The sequence below is a fragment of the Phascolarctos cinereus genome, unplaced genomic scaffold, assembly GCF_003287225.1.
Source record: "Phascolarctos cinereus isolate Bilbo 61053 unplaced genomic scaffold, phaCin_HiC Scaffold_4;HRSCAF=312, whole genome shotgun sequence".
NCBI classification, from domain to species: domain Eukaryota; kingdom Metazoa; phylum Chordata; class Mammalia; order Diprotodontia; family Phascolarctidae; genus Phascolarctos; species Phascolarctos cinereus.
In genome coordinates this window covers 689,308,327-689,332,115 of record NW_027555847.1, presented here as the reverse complement: position 1 = coordinate 689,332,115, position 23,789 = coordinate 689,308,327, and positions in this window count along the sequence as shown.

Sequence of the window (23,789 nt, the reverse complement as noted above, 5' to 3'; positions counted from 1 at the left end):
GGGAACTCATAGGGCAGTTTCTTATAATGTCCCTGGTGTCCTTTGGAGAAAGGGGCAAACCTGGAGTTCCATGCCCCTCCACGCCAGCCAGGCTGATAGAATAGAAGGGTCAGCGGTGGCCTATTTACCAAAGGGTACAGCTATACAGTTGGAGAAGGGAGGGGAAACTGCTGCCCAAACTGTTGGCTCATCCAAGAGGAGGGAACCAGGAGAGAGACTGGGAGAGAGGTTTTATTCTTGGCTGATCAGAAGTGATGAAGCAGCAACCCAAGCCTTTGGTGTTGGCTGAGTCAAAGGCACCATTCAATCTTTTTTTTTCCTTTTTTCCATCAATTAAGGGGACTTAGATATGAAACCAGAGATTTCTCTAGGCTGGGCACCTCAAAAAAAAATCACTCTCTGACTGCCCTAAGGACTTGCTAGGTAGGCAAACATTTGCCCAGTGCTTAAGTGTGAAAGCTAAGGCATGGCCAAAGGGGACTTTGGGAGAATGGGGCCTGCCTGATTCAGCTGGGACCCACTTGTTCTTGGATAACCTGTTTGTTCAGTAAACAGGAGTGTCGTTTCGAAAGCATCTTGTCTAAGGTCTGCTTTAAAACAGATTTTGCTGGCTCAATGAGGCCAACTAGGAAGAAGCCTGTAGGATCCTGTGGTTTGGGCTTGATTTCTGCTTGTGGAAAGTTAGTGGCTAATTAAACGATTGGCTAAGGAGGTTGAAAATGGATTAAGGAATAAATGTAACTAGGGGGTAGGGAAGACAAAGTTTTTGTTGTATTTTTAGACTTAAAACCTCAAAATCTACTTTTCTCCAAAAAGTGGATTTCCTAAGAAGCCAACTTTTGGAAAATCTAGAATCATAGGATTATAACTGAGACCCAAAAGGGAGGCAGTTGAATAAAGTGAAAACAGCACCTGAGTGACTCTGAAATCCAAGGACCAGGGTTCAAATCCTGCCTCTGACACCTGTGTGACTTTAGGCAAGTCACTTTGACCTCACAAAAGGCTTGACATTTCTCATTCATAAAATGGGGAGGTCAAACTAGTTGGCCTATAAGGCCCCTTTCAACCCTAGCTTTGTAGTTCAGTCCAAACCTTTCATTTTACAAATGAGGAAACTGAGGTCTAAAGACATTACGTGACTCGTCCAAGGTTACGAAGGATAGCAAAACTGACATTAGCGCTCCGGTGCTCTGACTCGGAATTCATCGTCATTCCCACTGTACCTTCTCCAGAGGGCAATACTAGAAGACCCTATGCTTCTGGGGCCCAAGTGGGACAGGGGCCAGGCATTCAGTTCTAACCTCACCACTTCATCAGGACCTTCAGATGCTTGTAGCTTCAGAAATGGCATTAATGCCATGAATAATAACAGGAACTCTTCATTTCTCTAGCCTTTTGGAAGTTTTCCAGAGCGTCTTCCTTAGCACAATTATGTGAGGTAGGTTGAAAAAACTTTTGCTCCCCATTTTGCAACAACTGTTTATTATGTACCTACTATGTGCCTGGCACTGTACCAAATGTTGGGGATAGGGAGAAAGGCAAAAAAAATCCCCTTCCCTCAAGTATCTTAATCTTCTAAGGCAGGAGACAACAAGCAAACAACTACGAATAGATTTCAGATATAGATACAGAAATATGTATACATATGCACATGTGTAGACCTGTACACAGATCTATATACATATGGTATCTGTATCTATCTAAATATAAATATACATGTGTATACATGTATGTGTATAGACATGTATGTAGATACATAGATATATCTATATCTAGATACACTTGTATGTACATACATGTATACATATATACACATAGTTAAGTTGGAGATCATTTCAGAGGGAAGGCGCTAAGCAATGAGTGGGATCAGAAAAGGGTTTTGGTTTTTGTTTTTGCGGAAGGTGGAATTTTAGCTAAGACCTCAGAGAAGCCAAAAGGCAGAGATCAGGGAGATAGAGCATCCCAGCAGACCTGGGAGACAGCCAATAAAAATGCACAGAGGCGAGGAAGCAAGCTCAGAGAAAGCTCCCCTTGAGCTTTCCCTCAGAGAGAGATCCCTGTGAAAGGCCCTGGTCACCCAGCGAATAAGTATGCGTGGTAGGATTTGAATCCAGCTCTTCTGACCCTAAGACCACTACAGCAAGAATGTGAATAATAGAAATGGATCTGAAATGTCCTCTAATTTTTATCTGAATGTGTAGCTCTGTGGATCACAGGATTTTCTCAGTACCCACAGGCAGTTCTTCCAAGATTCTAAATTGGTGAAGAGGTGTTCATTTTCACTGGTAGAGGGAGTTTACTCACAGGGCTCTCTCTACACCAATAAAATAATGTCCAATTTAAAAAAAAAAAAGAGAGATTAAAAATATATGGGCAGATATAGCTAATAATGGGTAACGTTTCTATAATATCCACTAGGTGCCAGACATTTATAGATATTATCTCAATTGACCTTCACCTACAACTTTAAGAAGTAGGTGCTACTATCATCTCTACTTTACAGATGAGGAAAGTGCAATTAAGTGACTTGGCCAGGGTCATACAGCTATTGAGGGTCTGAGGCCAGATTTGAACCCTGGTCTTCCTGACTCCAAGTTTAGGGTTCACTGTGCCACCTAGCTGCCTAATCTCATATAGATCTATATGAGCTAATCTCATACTGGTATATGATATCAACCCACAGGCTGATCTTTTACGAAACCTGCTGAAGGAGCAGTCAAGTTATTTAATATTCATCATCATGGCACCTTGTCTTACAGTTTACAAAGTTCTCCCTCATATTCACTGGGCATCCCTAGTTTCTAAGTGTCAGTGCTTCCTAGGAACCCAAGTTTTTTCAGTATCTGTTCATCTACCAGTAGGTCAGTAGGGTTCAGATTCACTTGAATTCTCTTAAAAGTCCTCTTTGGAGAATGTTAAGCCAACAGCGTTTGCCTAGAGGGACAAGAGCTAGCTGACCAGCAGCCAAAGACCATTTTTTACTATTTGTACAAATGAAAGAAATGAATGGAAAAGTATTTATTAAGTGCTTACTGTGTACAAAGCCCAGGAGACCTCAATAGAAAGGCTCTCCAGGGCTTGATCTCAAGAATTCACATTCGAATAGGGAGAAACAGCTACTATTTTTTTTTAATTTGGGGGGCAATGGGGTTAAGTGACTTGCACAGGGTCACACAGCTAGCTAGTAAGTATCTGAGGTCACATTTGAACTCAGGTCCTCCTGACTCCAGGGACTGTGCCAATTAACTGCCCCAACACAGCTACTCTTAATGGGAAAGGTCTGGTGGCTCCCAGGACCCAGGGACAAGGCAGATGCTGATGTGCCATCTTTAATGGCATTTTCAGGAATAAAACCACATCCATTCCTGATATTGAACTTTTTACCATGTCAAGGACTTCGGTGGCAAGAAGTTTCTTTTTCGGGTGGTCAATAGTGGCAGCACCTTGAAGAGGCTGCATCCCCAAAGGCATCGCTCCTTTGGAACAATTGCTTGCTGGTCTGTTTGCCAAAGAGGACCGATGGTGTCATGGGAGCGATGTCTTGACTTGAGAGTGAGTTGGATTTGAGTGAAGTCGAGCTGTGCAGAGTTGTCAGCCTCACTCTCCCCTCCAGGGTCACCAGAGGCCAGTGGCTGGGTAAGTCAATGCTGTGGGCCGGAAGCAGGGCAGGGCACCAGGGAGAGTACTGTGCCATAGGCCTCTTGGGCTTACCTGCCAATGACCAAGAATATCGCTTAATTCCTCCTGCTCTTATTTCCTTGGTCATAAAATAAAGGGGTTAGACTAGAGGACCTTTAAGATTCCACCTTTAAAATCTATGATCTCATGAAAGTTACCTCAGTTTACCCAAAGTTTGAAGTAAGACTTTCCAAGGAATAGCAAATCACCTTGTCACCTGACTAGGACCAAGGCTTCTAGCCCCTGTGGCTCAGAACAGGGAAAGCAGACAGGGGAGTTGGAAGAATTTGGAGCTTTGAAAATCAAGAGACACAGGTTTTAGTGGCTGCCCTGATTCTGTCTTCCACAGTCATCGTGTGTGACCTTAGGCAAGTCACTTCTGTTTTGGGGCCTCTATTTCACAATAGGATCACTAAACCCTACCTTATGATCAGAAAGCTGATCAAAGAGAAAAAGAACACTGATCTTTGAAGTTAGAAGACCTGGGTTTGAGTGAGCAATTAAACCTTTAGGAACTTCAGTTTCCCAGTCTTTAAAATGGGAATAACAACACTTCCACTGCCCAACCTCTCAGGACTATTGTTAGTAAAGGTCTCAAAGACCTACACAAGTATGCATATGCATGTATGTGCATATATGTGGGAGCATATATGTATATACCCACATATACCTTTATATACATATATATCTTTATATGTATGTGTCTATACATATATATATATATCTTTGTACGTCCTTATATACAAAAGTATGTATACCTTTGTATGCCTATATATCTTTATATATCTGTGTTTATATCTTTATATACCATATATCTTTATATATGTTTATATATATCTTTTTATGTATATACATATCTTTACATATCTATATCTATATCTATCTATATCTATATATCTATGAAGACAGTTAGGTGGCTCAATGGATAGAGGGGTTGGGCCTGGAGTCAGGAAGACCTGAGTTCAAATCCAACCTCAAACACCCACTAGCTGTGTGACCCTGGGAAAGTCACTTAACCTCTGTTTGCCTCAATCCACTAGAGAAGGAAATGGCAAACCATTCCAGAATCTTTGCCAAGAGAGCCCCATGCCGGGTCACAGAGAGTCAGATAGTTGAACAACAATATACCCGATATATATATACACACACGCATATACATACATCTATATCTTTATAGACATACATGCATATCTTTACACATGTGTATATTTAATTACCTATGTATCTTTGTATATGCAACTGTACAATACATATATATATATATATATATATTTGCATACATGTTATTCTTTTTATTGTTAATAGTACCATTTCTAAGATCAATGACAGTACTTGAGAGACAAGGAGGCGAAGGTAACCCTTTAACTCTTTGGAAGAGGAGAGGGAGGTCATAAAGAAGTCTCACTCAGCCTTTTCTTTCAGCTATACTAGTGGCAAAACCTGTGTAATTGCTGTTTTTAAAGTCATTGCAGTGAGTTCTGGTTTCTCCTTCAAGGAAGGGAGGGAAATTGAGTGAGGGAGAAAGTATTTGGAGAGAAATCTTAATCTTCATTTTCTTTTTGAAATAAGGAGGTATCAGCAAGAAATCCACAAAGGGGGTTTGGAGAGGGATGAGTACTAAACACAGGGTGTTCCTAAAGTCTCAGTGCACTTTTAAACTATTAAAGTTTAAAATTGCCTCAAGACTTTTGGGACACCTTTAAGTTAATGTGCTGTATTCCATTTAGTGGTCTGTAATATCCAATGATTTGAGGGTTTGGGGAGAGGCAAAGGTCCCCATCTTTCTTAAGGTTTTAAGCTTCATTAAAGTTTAACTTAGGCATTCACACCATGATTTGGAGAATATCTTCTTTCCTGCTCACTATTCTCTTCCCCTACCTCCTGAAGAAAGCCATATTCACTTGGTTAATGAGTAAAGGCTCCTCATTAACCAGCTGAGAGAGGAGAGAATTTTTTTCCCCCTCCTCCTTGGCAGTTTTCTAAGTGTCTTAAGGTTCAATAAAACAATTCACTAATTCTAAAAGATAAGGGAAGAAGGAAAAATAAATTCACATTTCTTTTTATGAGAAGAATGTCTATTTTCGTTCTTAAGGAGACATACAATAACATCACAGCTGACTCTATTCACAGAGCAGCTGATGTTGAGTCTGGAAGAACTCATCCCAAGGGTTATCACGTTTGGTATGTAACATCTGTGGAACTGGAAAAGTAGAGAATGATTTTTTTTAAAAAATCAGACCTATGATTTCTGTGGTTTAGGAAACACTTCTATCAAGTCAGTGAGCAACCTTTCTTAGAGAGTTTTTGTTGTTCAGTTGTTTCTGATTCTTCATGACCCCATTTGGGGTTTTCTTGGCAGAAATACTGGAATGGTTTGCAATTTCCTTCTCCAGTTCATTTTACAGATGAGGAAACTGAGGCCAAACAGGGTTAAGTGACTTGCCTGAGGTCACACAGCTAGGAAGTGTCTGAGGCTGTATTTGAACTCTGGAAGATATCTTCCTGACTCCAAGCTTGGGGCTCGATCCACTGAACCACCTAAGGCATTAAGAGAAGAAATTACTTTCCTAGGGTCACATAGTGAATAGGTGTAGACTTAAAGCCAGGGATAGTCTTTGTGACTTGCATTCTCTATTCAGCCCTCCGAGGAGGATTATTGAACTAGCTTAAGGGGCACAATCATAAGATCATGAACTTAGTGCTGAAAGAGACCATCTAGTACAAAACTTTCATTTTATAGATGGAAGAAATTGAGACCCAGAGAGATGAAGCTGGCTGAGGCCACACAGGTAACAAATAACAGCTCTGAGATTCAAACCCAGGTCACAAGATCACAGGGCGAGAGCTGGAAGGGAGTGTTAGGGTGCCCTAATCCAACCTCATTTTCCTTACTCTCCTCCGTTGACTCTAGAATCTGGTGACACCGGTCTTCTGGCTGCCCCCATGACCCTTCATCTTCCCACTCTGTGCCCTTTTTTTTTTTTTTACTGACTCCCCCTCAGGCTTGGAATGCTCCCCTTCCTGGCTTCCACCACTTCCTTCAAGACTCAGCTGAATTCTCCTCTTCTGTAAGAAGCCAAGTAGCCCAATGTCCACTGCTAGTGCCTTCCCCATTGACACTGTAAATATTTTGTCCTCTTCGAGAATGAAGGATGAACAACACAAATATTTTGTACATCCATATTTGTTTGTATGTTGTCACCCCCATTAGAGTGTGGGCTACTGAGATCAGGGATCATGTTTTTGTCTTTCTTTTCTGGGCATTTATCGGGTCTGGCATAGAATTGGTGATTAGTAAAGGCTAGTTGAATGACTGACACAGAGGTTAACTACCTTGCCCAAGATCACACATGTATCGACACAGGCTCTTTCTACTTCTGTTTAAATTAAAGGGTAGTGCATAGGTAGGTGTGGGAACTATTGGGGAAAATGGACTAAGTCAGAGATGCATAAAGAAGAGGTCTCTATTGCAGTCATTGAGTTGATCTGTCATAATTGAGGAGTGAAACACCGAAGCCAAGGGAAAGAGGCATCTGTTAAGCTGAACCCCATGTCCTGAACTCAGCGGGACGGTTTGAACCGGGGTTGTTATTGGAAACCATTATTCATTTTACAGCTGTCACTTTGGGGTGCTTCCCACCCCTAGCCCAGCAAGATCAACCTTGAAATCCACTCGCTCTTCCTATCCGAATGCTTGAGATCCAAATGCTTTGAAGGGGATAACTCCATAATGAGGGGATGGGATGTACTCAGGTGGTCTTTGATGACAGGTGGTCTCTCCCAACAGGTGGTCTCAAAGAGGAAATTTGGTAGCATTTTTCTGAACAGTTGCACTTAAAAAAAAAATCTGAAAACTCCTTGCAAGGCCTAACTATTTGAGGCAGAACTACAAGTTATTAACACTGACGGATGACAAAATTGCATCTGCACTAAGGGGTGGGTGATGGTGATTAGGAGGTCTCCCAGCTGGCTTTGATCAGAAGTGACAAGCTCCTCAGGTCTGGGGCTCTCCACCTCTTCTCTTCCTCCCTCCCACCTTTCCCCGGGGGGCAAGGCAGCACCTGTTTGTAACTTTCAGCCTCTTCTACCTCCGCCTGCCTCCCGGCACTTAGCTACTCTCCCAGAACACACAACTGGAATTGACAAGTTAGGAGCAAATCAATCATTCATTTATAAAATACTTTCCTTCCTGAAAGTTCTCTGGAACAGAGACCCTTCAGCACTGAAGTTTATACCAATACCTGGGATTTAGAAAAACTTTTTTTTCCCAATTAACTCAGGGTTTAGAGTGAAAGGCAAAAGTACTCACATTCAAAGAATATTAAAGAATTCAAAGAAATGACAGGCAAGTCGATGGTGCAGTCTCAAATATTTACAGGGCCAGTTAGGTGGCGCAGTGGAGAGAGCACCAGACCTGGAGTCAGAAAGATCTGAGTTCAAATCTGACCTCAGGCACTTCCTAGCTGTATGACCCTGGGCAAGTTGCTTAACCCTGTTTGCCTCAGTTTCCTCTGAGCTGGAGAAGGAAATGGCAAACCACTCCAGTATCTCTGCCAAGAAAACCCCAAATGGGGTCACAAAAAGTCAGACTAAGAAACAACAAACATTTACTAGCTGTGTGACCCTGGACAAGTCACCTAACCTCTATCTCAGTTTCTTCATTTCTAAAATGAGGTTAGCATTAGCACCTACCTCCCAGGGTTGTTGTAAGGATAAAATGATGTACTGCTCTTCATTGTCTACAATTTCCCTTGTAAAATTTTATAATAGAATCTGTATTCTTCACCAGTATTTCCCTTGGCTGTCTTATCTCCCTTCTGAAGTGTTACATCACAAGAAATTAAACGGATTATATTCTAACAGGAAATGAATGGCTTACTGATCTTTAGACTGTGAGCTCCTTGAGAATTTTTTTTTAGTCTTTCTTTGTATCCCCAGAGCTCAGAACAGTGCCTAGCATATGGTAGGTGATTAATAAATGCTTGCTGATATATACATATATAAAGTGCAGGGCGTGAACCCCTGTCTTCCTGCCTCCTAACCCTGATACCAAGGCCAATTTTCTAACCACTATGCCAGGCCGTAGGTATCTCAAGGGGACATCTTGTGGGTTTTAAAAGACTTTCTTCATCAAAGAAGAGCGTAATTTTCTCATATCGTCTTTCAGATTAGGAAGTCTGAGTCCATGGGAGACCTAGCTCCCAAAAAGGGGGTGGGGGCAGTAAATGGGGGAAAGAAGGCTTATTTCACTTACAGAGCAACTCTACCTGGGGCTAAGCAGGTTCCTTTGATTAATCTGATTGGCTTTGATATGGAGAGAAGCAGAGATAGGCAGCTTCAGATAAACCCACCAGTAGCCCCAAGCAAATGTCCGGCCAGGGGAGGGCCATGCCTCAAGAGGAGGTCACGGTTAGCTTCTTTCCCCCGTGTCCACCCTGTGGCTATTAAACCACTGAGCTGAGCAATACCCTGCCGAGAAAGCCTTCGAGGATCTATAGGAATGTGTCACTGGGCAGCCTGTCCCTTCCAGGGCCAGGGGAGGTGACTGGAGATCTTGTCTGTCTCTCTTCTCAGAGGCTGTGACTGGAACCATGAGGAATGACTTTAACAAAGGCTGATGCTTAATGCCAATGTTTCATCGCTGAGGATTCTCAAAGCTAGTGGCTTACCTGGGATCCTGGAGCTAGAGACGGCAGGGACCTCAGGGTGAGCATCTAGTCCAGTGCCCCTCATTTGGACGGATGAGGAAACCGAGACCCAGGGATGGGAAGGGACTTACCCAGGGTCCTACGGGCAATAAGTATGAACAGCAAGATTCAAACCCAGGTCCTCTGACTCCTCTGCTACAGTTCTCTTCCATGTGGATTGAGAATAGGCAAGGGGATCCTGGAGAGGAATGAAAGGGTCTTTTCTCTTAGGGAGGCAAAAATAAAAACAAAATATAAAACACATCCAAACTGTCCCACACTCCATGTTCCAGCCAGACTGACGCCTTGCTGTTCCCCATACTGTGCCTCAGCTTCAGTTTCCTCATCTGTAAAATGGATTCCCTCCTCACTTCTTAGAGCCCTCACTCCCTTCAAAGTTCTTCTTGAGGGCAAGGATAATTTTGTTTTTTGCCTTCGTATTCATAGAACCTTGCCCACAGTAGGTGCTTAATGGAAGCTTATTGAATCATACCCTCCAAAAGAAATATGTTTCTCAAAAACCAGTGGCTTGTACCTTCCCTCTTGGAATCTATACCTAGTGGCACAGCCTAGGTGGCATGGTGTAACAGAGAGACTACTGGATTGTGAGCCAGGAAGACTTGAATTCGAATCCTACCTCTGACATTTCCGGGCTTTGTGACCTTGGACAGGCCACTGAACCTTTTATACCTCAGTTTCCTCATCTGTAAAATGAGGGAGTTAGACTCAATAGCCTCTAAGGGCTCTTCCAGCTTGAAATCTCTGATCCAATGACCTCACGAAGTCCCACAATAGCTTGGTGAGGGAGACAGGCTTTACTGTGGAATTTATAGCAAAGGGGGGAAGGTATTATTGGTTCATTCTAGGCAGAACTTTCTGATAGCAGCAATTGTTTCAGAAGGACTTCAGCTAGAGGCAGAGAACAAGAAATATGGCCCCACTGCAGCCAAGCTGACCAAGAGACTGCAGTGGGAGAGGTCAATGGGTCTATGTGACCTTGGGCAAGTCAAGGTCTGTCTCTTCATGGGCTAGACTCTGAAATGAGACACTCAAAAGGATCGGTGCCTGTGTAATCCTAAGGAATCACTTACCCTGTTTGAGCCTCAGTTTCCTCGTCCATAAAATGAGGGGGTGGATGCGGTGGCTTCCTTAGTCTTTTCCAGTTGTAGTCTGTGATTCGAAGATTTTATGGAACATTTGGACTTGAGTTTGTATCAAATATAAAATGCTCTGTTTGGCATTCAAGGCCCTTCTTAACCTTGCCCCTTCTCTACCTCTCCAGTCTTCTCACACCTTGCTCTTCAACATGTACTCTTCCATCCAGGGACATTGGCCTTCTGGCTGTTCCACAAACAAGACCATTTTCTCCCTCAGGGCATTCTCTCTGGCTATTCCCCATACCTGGAATACTCCTCCACTCTAACTAGTGACCTCCCTGACTTCTTTTAGGTGCCAACTAAAATCCCAATCCGGCAGCTAGGTGGCACACTGGGTAGAATTCCAGGCTTAGTGTCAGGAGACTCATCTTCCTGAGCTCAAATCTGGCCTCAGACATATAATAGCTGGGTGACTCTGGGCAAGTCACTTAACCCCATTTGCCTCAGTTTCCTCATCTGTAAAATGAGCTGGAGAAAGAAATGGGGAACCACTCTAGTAGCTCTGCCAAGAAAACCACAAACAGGGCCACAGAGAGTCAGACAAGACTGAACAACAGGGGGGAGCTAGGTGGCACAGCAGATAGAGCGCTTGCCCTGAAGTCAGGAGGACCTGAGTTCAAATCTGGCCTCAGACCAAACCTTGACACTTACTAGCTGTGTGACCCTGGGCAAGTCACTTAACCCCAATTGCTTTACAAAAAAAAAAAAGACTGAATAACAACAAAAAATTCCAACTACCACAGGAACCTTTCTCTAATTATTTTTAATTCCAGTGCCTTACCTCTGTTAATTATTTACCATTTATCCTGTAGATAGCTTGTTGATATGTTGTCACCATTAAATTGTAAGCTCTTTGAGAGTAGGAACCATCTTTTGCCTCTATTTGTATCCACAACATTTAACACAGTGTTTGGCACATAATATTTGTTGATTGATTGAATTCTGGATGTGGAATTAGGGCACCTGAATTAAATCCTAGTTCTATAACAGGTATAAGCTCTTGGGCCTCAATTTCCTCATTTGTAAAATGAGGGGGAGTACCATGGTACAGTAGAGAGTAATGAATTTGTAGTCAGAAGACCTGAATCCAAATCCATCATCTGTCATGTGCTGCCTCTGTTACCTTGGGCAAGTCTCTTCTAAGTTCTCAAAGCCACAGTTCTTCACCTCTAAATTGAAAAAGTTTGAATTGCTGAACCTGTAAAGCAGGGGTGGGGGACCTGAGGCCTTCAGGTCACATAGGGCCCTCTAGGTCCTCAAGTTTGGCCCTCTGCACTCAGGTTCCCCACACCTGCTCTAGAGTCTATCCGAGGAGCAGCTAGGTGGTACGGTGGATAGGGCACTGGCCTGAAATCAGGAGGACTTGAGTTCAAATCTGGCCTCAGACCAAACACTTGACACTTAGCTGAATGACCCTGGGCAAGTCACTTAACCCCAACTGCCTAAAAAAAAACAAAAAAAATAAAAAAAATAAAGTCTAGCCCAGCTCTAAGGCCTGGGTCACTGACCACTTCTCAAGGCTTTTCCTCTTCAAAGTTGTCTGTAAGCATTTGTCTTATGTCAGGTTGCTAACTAGTGTAGACTATTTCCAGGCATTTGAAACCGTACCCTTGATGCCAACAAGCTGGTGAAAGGCAGAGAAACCAAAATGACCACGTGCTTCTGCCCCACGTTCCCAGGTTCTCTTTCAGCACCGACGGTTAAAAGCAAAGTTGTCATTTGATTCTTCTGTCAGAATTACGGCTTTCCTAGTTATCTTTTCAGAAGGGCTGATTCTTATCCCGAGGGGCCTGCCTGTTCCTCATTAGAGGCTGAACTGGGCCAGCTCCACCTGGGGAGTCAGCCCAAGAGGATGTGTGTTGACAAGTTCAGAGAGCTCGAACCCTACAGATTTGTCCTCCAGGTCTGAGGAGGGAAACTTCTGGGGGTCTGAATTTGTTTACTCCTGGAAAACCCTGGCTTCCTGTTTCTTGGGGGTTTGGGTGTGTGGGGGGGTATGTGTGTGAAGGGAGGGGTTGAGGGGGGAGGTTTAAAAGGCCTCATAAAAAAGGCTCAAAGGGTACTAAACATCAAATGGCTTTTGCAGAACAACACTGGATGAGTTAAGTGTAAAGGAATCAGAAACAGACGGATTAAATTTCCTTTAAGATACACATAGGTTATAAATTAAGGGAGAGGAGTCAAGTCAAAACACGCTTTGGGATGTTGCCAAAACCCAGAAACATTTGAAAAATAAGTTTTGAGATGGCGGATGTGCCCCTGTCCTGGCTGGGTTCAGCTACTGTCCCTCCCCCTAGCCGCCTCCCCCATTGCTATGCCCTAAGATCACTGCCCAGGGGTTATATCCAGGGCTCTCTTCAACTAAGCCAGTCCACAGGCCTGCTCTTTATTCAAGTGATCAGTTTCATTTTCTTTTCCATCCATGGGCCCCTATGCATACGATCACTGAGCGTCTCCTATTCGGTTCTGTGTTCCATTTGGGACAGACACCCAATGTCTCCTGTTTGGCAATGAAGTTCCATTGCAGTTGGAAAGGAAGGACCGGGGCGCTTTTACAACTCTCAGTATGTTTCTCATTTAGATTCAAAGGACAGGAAGGAAACCCAAATGTCACTGAATCCAGTGCATTATCAAGGGATAGCTGCCTGGCCCTTTCTCCACCTGCTTTTGGGGGATTTCTAATTCCAGCGCCTGCTGACTTGCCCTGGAGTCAGGCAAGCGATATCACTTAGCATATGCACAGATAAGCAAAGCAGCCCCCACTTAGGGGAAGTGGGACATAGAAGAGGTAAAGAAAATGCAGGGAATTTTTGCTTAGTGGTTGCTACTGAGGAAATTCCTTTCCCATTCATCCCCATGGAGATTTTCCTCTCATCTAATTACTGGCAAGAGTAGAGACACACTGGTTTTCCCAAAAAGTCGTTCCAAGTAAATCTGAACAAAATATGGTTTTGAAAAATTTCTCTCCCCACCCCCATCTCCTCAATGCTAATGAGATTAAGTGACTGGTACAAAGAGCAAAGAGGCAGAGTACTGCAGTATAGAAACCCCAGTTCTTTCATTTACTCTCTGTGTGACCTTGGGAAAGAGACTTCACCCCTAATCAGTCAACAAGCATTCCTCCAGCTCTTCCTGTGTGCCAGGCATTGCATTAGGCGCTGGCCATATAGGAAGAAAAATAAAGCAATCTCTGACCTCAAGGAGCTGACAGTCTACTGGAAGAGACAACAACGTACATACATAGGCATAAACAAAAGAGACACAAGGTGATTTGAGGGGAAGGGGTCACTAGCAGCTTTGGGCATCAGGAGAAGTTTTGTTTAGTTTCCAGCTGAGATTTGAAGCAAACTCGAGATTCTAAGAGGCAGTAATGAAGTGGGTTGGACCAAGGACCTCTGATTTCCCTTCCAACTCTTTGGTCTTTGTTCTATAGCTGGAGGGGCTATATAGAGGCATTCAGATCCAACCCCCTCTTTTTCACATAGGCAGCTTGGAGGCACAGAGTGCTGGACTTGAAGTCAAGGAGACCTGAATTCAAATCTTGCCTTAGATTCTTACTATCTTCAAGACCCTGGAGAAGTCACTTATCTTCTCAGCTTCAGTTTCTTCATCTATAAAATAATAATACCTAGTATTTTTATGAGTTAGCTAGATGGCTCAATGGATAAAATGTCGGGCCTACAGTTAGGAAGAACTGAGTTCAAATCTGACCTCAGACATTCAGTAGCTGTGTGACCCTGGGCAAGTCAGTTAACCTATTTGCCGTAATCCACTGGAGAAGGAAATGGCAAACCGCTCTAGTATCTTTGCCAAGAAAATCCCATGTGGGGTCACAAAGAGATGGACATGACTGAACAACAGTATTTATATAGCACTTTAGGTTGTGTAGAATGTTTTACCAATATCTCATTTGATCCTCACAACAACCTTTGGAAGCAGGTACTATTATTATCCCCATTGTACAGTTGAGGAAATTGAGGCAAAATGCCTTGCTCAGGGTCACACAGCTAGTAAGTATCTGAGGCTGGTTTATGAACTTGAGTCTTCCTGATTTCAAATCCAGCATTCCATCCACTGTACCACCTAACTGTCTCAAAACATAGAAGTAATAATAGCGATTCATCACTATTTAGACATAAAGGGTGATACCATAAGCAAATTAGAAGAGCAAGGAATAGTTGTCAGATCTATAGAGAAGGGAAGAATTTGTGAACAACCAAGAGATAGAGAACATTATGAAATGCACAGTGGATAATTTTTATTACATTAAATTAAAAAGGTTTTGCACAAACAAAACCAATGCAACCAGGATTAGAAGTGTGAGGAAGCAGAAAGCTGGGAAACCATTTTACAGCCAGTGTCTCTGATAAAGGCCTCATTTCTAAAATATATAGAGAACTGAGTCAAATCTATAAGAATACAAGCCATTCCCCAGTTGGTAAATGGTCAAAGGATATGAACAAGAAGTTTTCAGATGAAGAAATTACAGCTATCTACAGCCATATGAAAAAATGCTCTATATCACTATTGATTAGAGATGTGCAAATTAAAACAACTTTAGGTACCACATCACACTTACCAGATTGGCTACCTTAACAAAACAGGAAAATGATAAATGTTGGAGAAGATGTGGGAAATTTGGAACACTAATACATTGTTGGTGGAATTGTGAACTGATGCAACCATTCTGGAGAGCAATTTAGAATTATGCCCAAAAGGCTATAAAACTGTTCATACCCTTTGATCCAGCAATACCACTACTAGGTCTGCAGATCCCAAAGAGATCATAAAAAAAAAAGGGAAAATGACTCACATGTATAAAAATATTTATAGCAACTCTTTTTGTGGTGGCAAAGAATTGGAAATTGAGAGGATGCCCATCAATTGGGGAATGGCTGAACAAATTGTGGTATATGAATGTAATGGAATACAGTAGAAATGGTGAGCAGGCAGATTTCAGAGAAAACCTGGAAAGACTTGCATGAACTAATGCTGAATGAAGTGAGTAGAGCCAGGAGAACACTGTATATAGTAACAGCAACACTGTCACATCACCAACTTTGTTAGACTTAGCTCTACTGAGCAATGCAATGATCTAAGACAATTCAAAAAGACTCATGATGGAAAATGCTATCCACATCTAGAAAAAGAACTATGGGGTCTGAATGCAGATCAAAGCATACTATTTCCTTTTTTTTTTCTGTTGTTTTTTGTTTTCTTCTTTCTCGTGGTTTTTCCCTTTTGTTCTGATTCTTCTTTCACAACATGACTAATGTGGAAATATGTTTAATATGATCACACATGTATAGCCTATATCAGATTGCATGCCATCTTAGGGAGGGGGGAAAATTTTAGAACTCAAAATCTTATAAAAGCCAATGTTGAAAACTAAAAATTAATTAATTAAAATAACAGCACTTTTTTGCCACGGACTTATAGTAGGAGTCAAATATGACATTGTATGTATTCTGAATTTTCATGTTATATTATATATACATCAATTTATATTCTAATATTTTAAAGCACTGTATCAATGCCAGCTATTATTATTATTATTATTAATATTAATATTATTATTATTTAGAGGGGCAGCTATGTGGTGCAGTGGATAGAACAGTGGCTCTGGAGTCAGGAGGACCTGAGTTCAAATCAGGCCTCAGATGCTTGACACTTGCTAGCTGTGACCCTGGGCAAGTCACTTAACCCTAATTGCTTTGAATTGCTTGCTCTGCGAGAGAGCTCACACACACACACACACACACACACACACACACACACACACACACACACACACACACACACTAGCTATTATTATTATTTAGAAACTGGGTCCCAGAGAAGTGAAGTGCCTTTACTAGTCCCATATAGCTAGAAAGTACCTGAGATCAGGTGTGAACCAAGATCTTCTGAACTCTAAGTCGCATGCATCTATGCCAAGCTTCTCACCTCTCAGCAGAACCCTTAAAGGTTCTCTAATCTCCTCTCATTTTATAGATGGGGAAACTGAGACTCAGGAATGTTAAGTGAGTTGCCTACTATAAGAGTATAAAGATGAGGGAGTTCACAGCTTACTTTCTCAAACTTTATTTGCATCAGTTTCTTCTGAGGATCATAAAAATGCCTCTTAGCAGGCATAATTATGCTATGGATAAAGCTAGAGTAACCCTGGGTCATCATCATAGATGTTTCTTTTCCATCTTTAAAAACAAAATGTGTATAAGAATGCTTGTCCAAACAACTGCACCTACTGATTATCCCACACTCCCTACCTGGCCTCAGAACAGACAGGAAAGACTGGTCACAAGGGCATGAAAAACAGCAAAAAAAAAAAAAACCCTGTCATTCTAATCTACCTTGATCTTGAGAAGTGTGTCAATTGTAGCGTGGCTGAGCTGCCAGTTCCTAGATAGGTCACCCTCTCTCAAGGTGGGAGTCCTGGTCACAGATGCCTAACCACTTGCAGGACTTGCTGTATGCATTCAAATTATTTCAACATGCATTTATTAACATCTACTATTTGTAAGGTGTTGTATTAGGCACTGAGTATACAAAGGCAATAATGACATCATCCCTGCCCTCAAGGAGCTTTCATTGTCATGGGGTGGGGCTGGAGGGGAGAGATAATTTGTGTAGAGAGGTAGATACAAAGTTATTCCAGGACAAGGAGGTAACTGAAGCTGGTGAAATCAGGAAAAGTCCCTGCAGGAGGTGTCAACTAAATTGAGCCTTGAAGGAAGCTAAGGAGTGGCATATTTGTTCATTCAATAACTAGCATTTTCTTGGAGTCTAGTACAAGACACAACCCAGAGGTGGGGGGCATCAGAGGCAAGGTCAGAAAAGAAGTGAAAGCATTTAAAATCCACTTGTAAAATATTAGGATTATACAATCAGGAGCTTGTAAAAACTCCTTGTTGTTCAACCTGTCACATTTTATAGATAAGAATTAGATCCAGGAAGGTACTGCAGTACCATATGAAAGGGAAAAGGAACATTTGGAGTAAGGCAACCCGGGTTCAAGTCCTAGATGATATGTATTACCTACATAATAAGATACACAGGTGCCTCATTAGGACCTTGATTTCTTTACCCGTTAAATGAGAAACTTGGAATGAATTTTAAGGTCTCTTCCAGCTCTTAATTATGTTCCTATGAGGAAAAATGACTTATCCACAGTCATATAGGTAAGAAAAAAAAATTGGTGGCCAGCAAAGGAGCCCAGGCTCTCAGAATACAAATACACATCCCCATCCATTCTTCCACGTTGCCCTCTACTGAAATTGTTTTAGGTGGCAATGATAAACATCACTCAATCCAAACACTGAAACCCAACCAGACCATGTAAGCTACTTGAGAATTCAGACCCAGGACTCCACCTTTTATATAACAGTCTTTAGGTAAATATTTGTTGATTTGATTATCCAACAGCAAGAACAAAGACCTAGTGACAAGAATTAGAGAAATGACCAGCAGGTGGACAAATAAGAATTTGTTTATAGTTAACAAGTGAGCAGCTTGCTGAGGATGGAGGGGTTGACTTTGGGGTCAGGAAGCCCTGAGTTCAAATTACGCCTCTGATTTATACTTATTTGGGCAAAGTTACGAAGGAACAATTTTTTAGAGGTGAAAGGGGACCCTTTTGGGATCTTCTAACCCAATGTCCTCATTTGACAGATGAAATAAAACTGAAGCCTGAGAAAGTTAAGTGATTTGCCAAAGGACACCTAAGTATTATAGGATGATTGATTTAGAGTTGGAAGATGACCTTTGAGCGAATCTAGTACAATCCTCTCATTTTAGAGATGAGGAAACTGAGACCCAGAATGGAAAAGTGACTGAGGATGATAGATTTAGAAATGGAAAGGCCCTTGGAGTCCATCAGACAGAATCCTTTAATTTTATAGGTGAGGAAATAGGCCCCTAGAAATTAAATGACTTGCCCAAGGTCATGTAGGTTATAAATAACAAAGGCAGAATTTGAAAACATACCCTCTGTCTCTGAAGTCAGCATGTTTTCCATACCACATTGAATCATGTTGACTCAAATTAGTGGAGTGAACTCCCACACCAGGAGTTCCCTACATCGATGAAATCATAGGTCTAGACCAAGAAATAATTTTCAAATATCAAACAAATAAATAAACAAAAATTCTAGGGCTAGTGTAGGTCTCTGCTCTATTAGTCCAGGTATGTACCCATGCCCTAGGAAAGTGCTAAGATGAACACCAAGGAAAAAGGGGGCCAGCTCCTTGGGACAGCGGGACTGGGCCTTCTGTACTCCCCTATCAGGAGATCCTATTAGTTAAGCCGTTTCTTCCCTGCTGTTACCAAAATTCCCATTCCCAGAGAAAATCAAACAAAGGCCTTGGAGTTTGTCATAGTTCAGTTCAGCAGACCTGGGGGAAGTGAATAGGTCCAACTGAGCCCAGAGAACTCATGAGGAGACAACTCATAGGGAAAAACAGTGGAATGGAAAGAGCCATTGCTGTGAAATCTGAAGCCTCAGGTTCAAATCTTGCTTTTGCTATTTACTTCTGTGACTGGAGTCAGGAAGACCTAAGTTCAAATCTGGCCTTAAGACACTTACTAGCTGGGTGACCTTGGGCAAGTCACTTCACTTCTGTTTGCCTCAGTTTTCCTCAACTGTAAAATGGGGGTGTTAATAACAGCATCTACTTCTCAGGGTTGTTGTCCTCACAGCAAATGAGAAAATAATTATAAAGCCCTTAGCACAGTGCTTAGTGAATAGTAGGCACTATATAAATATTTGATATTATTATTGTTATATTACTACTACTATTACTACTGCTACTGCTGGGGCTCATATCTGCTGTGTTCATATCTAAGAGGTAACATAGTATAGTAGAAAGAGTCATACACAACTGAAAACTCTCTCCTAAACTGAAGTCCTGCACCACCAACTGTATACTGAACACCTTCGCCTGAACAGCCCATCTCAAATCCATTACTTCTAAAAGTGACTCATTATACTTCTCCCAAAAGAACTGCCCCTACTCCAAACTTCTCTATTTAATTTTTCCCATGTTTAATTTTATTTACAGTACCATCCTTACAGTAACCGAGGTTAAAAACTTTTGAAACATTTCTGACTCTCCAGTAGGATACTGGTAAATATTTAACAACCAGCTGTCTGGGAGTTAAAATGTAATCAGGGCATACCCTTAAGCTTATTAACATTCTCCCCATGCTTTCATCAAGTCTAGACCATCCACAAAATAATGAATCAAGCCCAGATTTGTAGTTTGCCAGTTTCCGCTGTACAAACTCTCATACTGAAATTTATCAGTGTAAGCTACATAGAGCTGGCTCCAGCACACCCTTGCTCCTTTTTATCTACCCCAAACCTCATGTCTAACAAATTCCTGAGTCTTATTGAACCTGCTTCCACAACATCTCTTTTATCTGTCCTTTTCTTACCATCCACATGGCTCCCACACTAGTTCAGGACCTCATCAATCACTCCTTGCCTAGACTGTTGTAACAGCTTTTTAATTCGTCTCCCCACTTGAGTCTCTCCTTGTCCAAGGTCATACAACCAATAAGTTACATAGGCAACATTTGAACCCAGGTCTGGTAGGTTCTGAGGCAGACTTTACATCCACTACACCACAGTGTCTCTTACCCATAGGATAAAATGCTGGTATTTTGAGCCTGTTACCATCTGGCTCTTGCTTATCTTTCTAATCTCACTTCACGTTAGTCTTATTCTCTTACTCAACTCGACCTGCTAACCTGTTACACAATGTTCCATGCCTCCTTTGCTGAGGCTGCCTGCCAGTGCTTGGAATACACCTTCTCCTACTTTTCTTCAAAACCTAGCTCTGGTTCCATCTCCTACCTTTCACCGCGCCCTCCCAACTATTAGTAATCTCTCTAATAGCCCAATTTTGTTTTCCTTACTTGGGTACAAATCATATACTTCTAACAGAATGTGAGTTCCTTGAGGACAGGCACTGCTTTGTGTCTGTTTTTGTATCCCAGTGCCTAGTACAGGGCCAGGTACATAGTTAAGGCTTTGTAAGTAATTATTAAGCTGAATTGAATTGGGCATGAATTTTTTTATATTTTTTATTGGGTTAAATATTTGTTTTATAGTCTACTCCTGTCCTATATTCTACTCCTCTTTTGCTTGGCTTTTAGCGTCACTTCTAAGCTATTGTATGTTGACACGATTTTGAGACTTCCCAAGGGAGATACAGAAGACAGAGAGAAGAGGGACCATGTGCCAGGTTATTCAAAACCTTCCTTTGACAACAACCTCCCCTTGAACCCCAATAGAGACATCACAGGACGCAGAGCCTGAGGAGTCCAGATATAGCAGCACTGTCAAGTCCTTTCTAAAAGCTACTGAAGGCTGATGTGAAATTGATTCTCGAGCGATAATCTCGGGGAGAAACACACCAGTGGACATAAAATGAAAGCATTCGAGAATCACCCCTTGACTCTCCAGGGCTACACAGAAGTATGTTGGAGCCAGCTCATGTGGTGAAAATCAACCGTCAAAATTTCAGTGTACTTACACCTCAAAAATTGGGAGGTGCTACAAACTGGGGCCTGATCTATTGTTTTGCTGATTGTCTAGACTTTAAAAGAGGATGAAAAAGCTGTTAATAATGCAGATTAAATAAAGTGTGCCCTGTGCACTCTCCCACCTGTACCCTCAGTTTGATTGGAAGCTCCTTGAGGGTGGGGACTGTCTTTTGTCTCCTTATGTCTCCAGTGCTTAGCATAGTGCTTGGCACGAGTTTGTTGTCAAGTCACTTTTCAGCCATATCCAATTCCCTGCGATGCCCATTTGGGTTTTGTTTGTTTTTTGCTTGTTTGGTTGGGGTTTTTTTGGCAGAGATACTACAATGATTTCCCATTTCCTTCTCCAGCTCATTTTATAGATGAAGAGCCTAAGGCCGACAGGGTTAAGTGACTTTTCCCAGGGTCACACAGCTAGGAAGCGTCTGAGGCTGAATTTGAACTCAGGAAGATGAGTTTTCCTGACTTCAGGCTCAGGATGATATCCACTGTACCAGCTCACTGCCCCTGCCTGGCACAATGTAGGTGCTTAATAAATATTGATTGATTGATTGAGAATCAATTATTAAGCATTTACCAGCCTACCACTGGGGCTGCCCCTAAAATTATGAAGGGGTGATGTAGCTATTCAAACTCCTAGGTCCCGTTCCATCAGTGGTAATGGAAGTTAAAACAAGGAACATGTCAGAGCTTATATGGACTACCCTTGTTACAGTGTGAAGAAAGAAGCTGCCGGTGTTAATTTGTTACTACAGTGGCAAAAAAAAAAGTAAGTTGTCCTTTCTCTAAGAGGACCAAAAATGGCATCACTATGTTGGGATCAAGGGACTGTGGCTGATCAGACCCCTATGAGTTCGGAATGTTCTACCACAGGTCAGGCTAAATCTGCACATCTCATGTTTCTTTTGAGCAACTGCAATTCTATTTTGTTCATTGAGTATGGCAACTTCTTTGATTCAGGCACACCATGCCTGCACAAGTATCTTCCATATCAGACAAAAAGAAAGATAAGACTATAACCTGGCATACTTTTAGAGATGTAGGTTCTGTCTCCCCTTTTAAAATGTAAAAGGACAGAGACTATTGAGCACAGGGATTGTTTCACCTTCGTTTTTGCAACCCCAGTGACAAACACAGTAATGCCTGCAACACTGAATGCTGAAGAAATGCATGTTGATTGACTGATTAAAGAGCAAATTTTTACAAAAAATATTAGTCAAAAATAGTCACTTTAGCAATTGGAGAATAGGTGTATTTTTTGTTGTTTTGTTGAACAAAGTGAAATCCCTATTCAGTTGGTAAGCTTCCCCTCTGGGGCTTGCAGGCAGTGGCCCAAAAAGTGGAAAAGGTCTGTGCCGAAACATGCACAACCCTGTGAGAGCAGGTGCAGCCCTGATTGTCCTGGGCATCGAGCCATTGTTAGCTTAATTCACCTCTGGTCTTTACATGTCGCCCTTTCAAGCCAATATTGTGTTTCTCATTTTTTGTTTCTTAAGAGTATAAAGTCAATCCATCAATTACTCAGTTTTGGAAGAGAAACCAAGTGCTGGTCATTGATTTTTCTGGTGCTTTGCTACTTGTTTCTCAGATGACCCACCAGGTTATTACTGGGTTTAGTCAGATGATAGTTGCCAAAAGTGCTCTGAACTCGTCAAGGGGATAGGGAGGACAAAGGTGTGGCAGTAAATCCAGGCTAGGGGCACGTTCTGAAGCTGCCAAATATACCCAGACTCTGGCTGGAAAACTCAAGCCAAACCTCTTGTATGGTCTTTGCTGAAAATTCCTCTGTTGTAAAAAGAAAAAGACAATCCATAAAACCACATTGGGAGAGTGGAGGTGCCATAGAGATAGCTTGGTGTGCTGGATGGGAATGTGAGGTCAAAAGAATTACATTCTCATCGCTCTCTGTTTCAAACTTAATGCCAGTCTGGGCTAAGGCACCAGAATCCATTGCCCCAGGTTCCTAGGAATCCCATCCCCCCTCCCACAAAAGAATAATAATAGCATCTTATATCCCTAGATATTCTAGAATAATAGCATATAAGAATAATAGCATAAATTATAATAAAATAATAAATTATATATTAAATAATAATAGCATAAAAGAATAATACTAGCATCTCATATCCCTTTAAGGTTTACAAAGTTCTTTCATCAAAATGACCAGGTAAGGTAGGTTGTATGAAGATCCCCATTTTACAGATGGAGAAACTCAGGTCAGAGATATGAATACATATTGCCCATAAAGCTTGCTGAAATGAATCGGATGGTTGTAAGGACAGTTAGGTGGCACAGTGGATAGAGTACCAGGCCCATAGTTAGGAAGATTCATCTTCATGAGTTCGAATCCAGCCTCAGACACTTAGTAGCTGTGTGACCCTGGGCAAGTCTCTTCACCCTATTTGCCTCAGTTTCCTTACTGTAAAATTATCTGGAGAAGGAAATGGCAAACTACTCCAGTGTCTCTGCCAAGAAAACCCCACATGGGGTCATGCAGAGTTGGATACAACTGAAAAATGACTGCACACCATAGTAAGTATAAGATAGGAAGAAAGACTTGTCCTTGGCAAGCAATTAGGTGGTATGGTGGATAACGTGATGGATAAAGTTAGGAAAATCAGAGACCAGTTCCTGTCTCAGTTGCTAGGTATCTATGTGACTCTGGAAAAGTCACTTGACCTTTCTCAGGCTCAGTTTCCTCATCTGAAAAATGAGAATAATA